This window comes from Galeopterus variegatus, unplaced genomic scaffold, assembly GCF_000696425.1.
Source record: "Galeopterus variegatus unplaced genomic scaffold, G_variegatus-3.0.2 Scaffold277, whole genome shotgun sequence".
Taxonomy (NCBI): Eukaryota; Metazoa; Chordata; class Mammalia; order Dermoptera; family Cynocephalidae; genus Galeopterus; species Galeopterus variegatus.
In genome coordinates this window covers 61,201-67,320 of record NW_007726388.1, presented here as the reverse complement: position 1 = coordinate 67,320, position 6,120 = coordinate 61,201, and positions in this window count along the sequence as shown.

Here is a 6,120-nt window from a genome sequence, read left to right as displayed (position 1 = left end):
TCACCAGTTGCCATTGAAAAAAGAGTAAAATCAATAATCATTGCAATGGCCTACGAAATGCTGAGTTACCCGATGATTTTTACAACTTCGACATCAATTTCAGCCACTCCACTTACTATTCATTTTGGGCTTGGCCCTCTCCTCATTCAGTGCATTTCTCACACTTTATTTCTTTTAAAACACTTCCCAATATTTGTAATTACATATTTAACTGTTCGTTCACTTTCTTATTATTTCTCTCTGCACTAGTCGATAATCTTCATGAGGCCATAAATTGTATTTGTAGCCAAAACAGTGCTCAATAATTATTCATTGAGTAAATGTGTGAACACCTGAGCTCAGTGGGCTTAGGGAGCAGGGAAAGGAAGCACTGAAATCTGCAACTAGACTGTTCACTGATGTCATTTGGAACCCATTCGAGGTCTTTCAGAGCTTTTGATAACTGGACAAACAAAAGACAGCCTAAGTAGAAATCATTTTTATTGATTATTCTTTTCTCTGTCTTTCCAAGTTATTGGCACAACATCATGTAGTATGAGTATAACAGTATTAAATATTTGCTCAAGTGAATCCTACTTTTCATTAACTTTTCATATAAAAAATGTAGGAAATTTTTATCCTCCTCAGTAATACATCTTTTTTTAAATTTGTTTGTTTGATTTTAAGATACAGCTGAATGCTTTATTTATGATACGATTAATGGACATGATTTACTGAATGTCTTTTATATACAAAACACTGTTCTTGGTATGTCTATCACTTAATCTTCAAAACAACATCTAGGTGTTCGTACTATTATCCCAAAGAAGTAGATGAGAAATCTGCAGGTCAGAGAGCCTTGGTAACATTGAAAATCATACAGCAAGTTGGGGACAAAGTCAAATCTTCAGCTCAGGACTGCTCACCTTCAAGGTTTGTGCCCTTTTCTCTGTATGTCCCGGTCACCCAGCCATTGCTTTTGGGCAGAGATGATGATGCGTTCCTACATGGACTAGATTTGCAGCAATTGAGCTGCTTCTGACATACATTATATAAGAAATACATAAATATTCATATTACATGTAAAAAGCAAACATTTTGATTTTATGTCCACTTTAAGTTTTAATTTGAAAATTTTGTTGAGAAACTTGAACATATCTTAATGTCTTTTCAAAGCTGGAACACCTAATTGATTCAGTCAGATCACTCTCAGTGAAAAACAAAATGAACCATTGGAGTCAAAACATTACTCCATTGGAATTTCCTCACCTTGTTTTGGTAATGCCATTCCTATGTATTTTGGTTACAAAAAGATCTCTTTCCTTTCACCTTTCCAGATTTCAGCTCCTCCCTAAGTAGATGGCCCAGTTTAGGCTCTTTCCAACATGCTTGCCCTTGCCATGACTTGTTCACTGTCTGTCTACCCCATTGCCAGCCCCCCAGAAGCTGGGGACGACGTGTCTTTCTCTTAAGCTCACATCTCATTGTGGAATGTATACTTGGCTCTCTGGCTCTAAGGCTGCTTTCTGTCCTAACAACAAAACCTACATTCAGACGTCGATCCCGAGAGTGGCCTTTGTATCTTCACATACTGCGGTACTCACTCCAGGACATTTAGCTGCTCTGTTATCCATTTATGTGAAGTGACCTGAAGTCCCTCTAAGAATGGTAAGGGCAAGGTCAGAGCGCAGTGGGCACTGATCAGTTGGGGTTTTCTTGAGAACACAGCTTTCTCTCTTTTTGTCTCATCCCCCTTCACTTCAGTGATCATCAGCAGGCACTCTCATTTGTACTCCAAAGAGAATGGTTTTATTTCGGTCCTTAATAAAAGTTTAATAGCAGATAGAGCACTTTGATGAGAATTCACGTTAGTGAGATTTTTATTTCACCTAATATACTAGCGTATTATGCACTTGAGTAATCTATGGGCTGTTGTAAATAAAGTAAACAACATATATTTACAGAACTAAGCAAACTTCATTTTATGATGCTCTCCTAGCTTTCACACTCTCATCAGTAATAGCTCTCGCTCTCATTAGCGTGCATCAGCGAGACGCTCCTCTAATTAGCTATAAACTTACTGCTGAATAGCAGTCATTTCAAGTACCGTTTGTTATTAAAACAAATACCTGAAAATTACACTATTAGTACAAAATTCAATCCCATTTTAAGCCCAAAATTTAAAGCAAACTTAACACCCTCACTCCTGCATGCAACATGCTATCAACAAGTTTTCTTTGTATTTGAGGACCTCTACCAAGCTGGGATCCACCAGGAACATACATGGAACCAAGAACAGAATAAAAGCATTTCCTCAATTTTTATAATTACTTTGAAAGAGAGGCATATTGACAACAATTCTTGGGAAAGTGGAAATGCTTATCTCAGTATCCCTGTTTGAATTCAGTTTAATATAATCAGTGAATGTTTGTGGGCACTTACCCTGTCAGGCATTGAAGCCACAGAGGTAAAGATACTTTCTTGGCACCATGTGGGGATGACCACGTGGGTGTCCAAAGTGGATTTAGCTTAAGAGGAAAGGACTTGAGAAAGAGAATTCTCAGGTTTATTCGGATTTAATGTAAATGCTAGAATATACAGCATTTGAAAGGTGGCATGATGTAATTTAAAGGCAGTGGGAGTAAATCCTTGATTTTAGTCTCATCTCTGCCATTTGTTAGCTGTGTAATCATTTCTGCCATTTAATAGCTGGGTGACCATGTGTCTTAGACTTATAATTTTTAACATGGAGATGTTGTGAGTAATGAAATGATGTAAGTAAAACTTAAAGAACGATCCCGGCAAGAGTAGGTTCTTACTTCTCTTGCGTTTTTCCATTTTCCTGTGCTTCTCTAAAACTTTCTCCTTCTTTACCTCAGACACATTAATCTAGAATTCCAGGCCTTTTCACTTCCCTCCAGTCTTACCACTTAGTGTCCTTCTTTCTATGTTGAAGTTATTTCTTCTGCCAAGGATGCCCTTCTTTTTTTTTTTTTAACCTTGCTTGGCATGGCAGAATTCGTTTGTTTCCTTAAGCTGTACCATAAATACTACTTCTTCCTCCACCAGCCTGTCCTGATCTCTCCCACCGTACTTTTTCCTTCTTCTGAATTTTCATTGCATTTTGTATATCTTTCTTAATGCCCATCACATTAACTTGTACATTGTAGTTTCCTAGATGCATATCTTATTTCTTTTAGGCACATTAGGATTGGCATTAAATAGTCTGGTAAATCTGTAAATTCAGCACCTAGCACAATGTCATAAATATGTAAAAGTTATTCCATAATTTTTTTAAAAGTAGTATACTTTCCTTCATAAGTTAAATAGAACCTTAAGTGTCCTTGGATTTGAAACATTTTTACATGAAATTTACCTGGCAGAATAGTGTCAAAATCAGAAGGCTGAAAGACTAGTGTGTACTGAATCACTGTAGGACCAATAGGTTGACTCCATATATTCTTTCCCAAAAGAAGGCCTTTGTTCAGAATCATTTTTTTATTAGACAAAGAGCTCATTATATCCATCCCCTGAAGTTTGACTTGGGCTCAGTAGAGTTTCCCTAAATTGAAAACAAAAAGAAAGAAAGAAAAAAAAAGAAAGAGAGAGAAAAAAAGAATCTTGCTGTGCAATTGGACGCTAGAAGCCATTTGAAACCGTATTTTAAAAGAATATTTAATGACGAGAAAATGCTCATATGGATTATTGAAAGAAAATTATAAGATGGCAAATTTTAATTTTAATATATGATTTAAAATTAATATCAGATAAAATAAAATGTACTGAAATGTAACCAAATGTTTTAAGTAACTGGATCTGGATAAAATGAAATGCTGCTGTTTTTATTTTCTTCATTTTATTTTTTTTGTATTTTTAGTAATGTTTTCAATAAGTGCTTATTAATTTTATAATCAGGAAAACAATAAAATGTATTTTCAATAGATCAGTGGCTTCTCAATAAGGGTGATTTTGTCTGCAAGGGGACATTTGGCAATTTCTGGAAGCATTTCTGTCACAACCAGGGTCTGGGGGGGTGTGCTATTGGCATTTAGTGGGTAGAGGTCAGGGATAATGCTAAACTTCCTGCAATGCACAGGACAGCCCCCATAACAGAGGATTATCTTGCCTCAAATGTCAATAGGGCTGAAGTTGAGAAGCTCTATAATAAAGAGAAAGCAAACAAAAAATACTGAATGAGGAATTGGGTTACCGAACCATGGTGCATCGATCAATATAATAGACTATTGTGCAGGTCTTAAAACTTACACTGCCAAAACGTTTACTGAGATCTCAGTCCAACCAGTGCTTTCTCATCCTTAGTGGTCTATATTTCCTCATACAAAAACTTGTTGGTGTTTTTTAAATTATATTACCCTTTGTTGGATACATGTTCTTATGTTTCTAACAGTGGGAAGGATTCTTTGGGAGTAAGATCAGCATTTATTTACAACTTTCTTCAACATACCTTGTATAGAACTAGTATGGGGAAGACACTCTAGTTGTTATGGTTAATCATTCATAACCTCTGAGTCTAAAATACGCTTTCACTGGCACATGCCTGAACTCGAACTTACACCGTTTTCCTTGATATTTTGTCAAATAGGGATATACACTATTTCTGTGTATCTACCTATCTGTCTGTCTATCTAGCTATCCATCTCTAAAAATACTACAAGAGTTTATGGGCTAAGAGGAAAAACTGGATGATTGAGAGTAGCTCCTGAGATCTTAGGAACTCAGGGTACAACAGCAGCAGTCTCTTTAGCTCTCACCTCTGTTTCTCCATGTGTGGCCATTTAATTCTTTCAGGCTTCCATACATAATGAGCATTCGACTTTTGTCAACTCTGGGGTCACATTTTATATACTCATGATGATAGAGAAAGGAGAGATTCTTTCATGACTACTTAACATTCCAGTAGAAAGATCTTAAAGGAAATCATTGGCTCACCTTTGTTATATACCTATCTTGAGAACAAACTATGGCCAGTGATATGAGTTATTATTAATGGCCCAGCCATGCCAATGTGGTAAGGTAAGGTCTATCATGAAAGGAAAAAAGAAGTGGCATTGGATGGTCAAAGACATAGTCAATATGAAATTATACTGGAGCTATTTCACTTAGCTTAATAATGGCTCTATATACTCTAGAGTTTAATGCCCACATAAAAAGCTATTCCCTCATTCCCTTGAAGATAATTGATTTCTTGAGAGAACATTTTTGCTTTTATTTTACCTATCAGTGTTTCAGGAAAAATTAAACTTTAATATCTTCTTGTTTTAGTTCCCCATTGATACTACACCAATAAAACATCAAACTTAATGTTTCAAGATTCTTTGTTCATCGAATATTATATAGGATTATAAGTATAAAACAAATGTGAATGGGAACACTCAGTTACACTGCTCAATTATGTACTGAAATATTATAAAAGCAATTCCAGAATTTGTACCTGTCCCCTAGTATTTCAGGAGATTATGTGAATGTGCTGTACAGCCCCAAGTCAATTCAAGGGTTTCATGTGGAGGAAGAAGCTATATTTATCTTTAATAAAACCAGACCTTGCCAAGATTGACATACAATTTTCTGAGATGTTTTCTTGGCATCATTACAAGTTATGCTTAGAGAAAAATGCCAGCAAGAATGATCAAAAAGATGCTTTCATATAATACTCTAGCATTAAAGTAATATTCCTAGCAATGCAGCTCTTATTGGTGAGCTCAAGAACAGTAATAATGACAGGAAAAACTAAATAACTGCTGTGCTAAAGTGATATGGGGAGGAATCCTGTTATCCTGGAGGAAGAAATGCTTTCAAAAAAGGGCAGGAATCAGGCTAATCTGGAGAAAACCAGAAGTAGGGTTGATGAGGACAGAAAGATTCTTCTTGAGGAAGGGCATTGTGAAGCATATGCCCACTCTGTTGCCCCAGTTTATAATCCTAGTACACTTATGCCCGAAGTCCCCAGAGACACTTGAGCTGCAGCTCAGGACTTCCTCCAGACCTCTACCAGGGTCTTTCATCTGCCTAATTGGACCCAATAATTCTTTTTCTTTTTTATTCTTTTAACAGTTTTATTGAAATATAATTCATATATTGTACTGTTTACCCATTTGAAATATATGAATCAATTATTTTAAG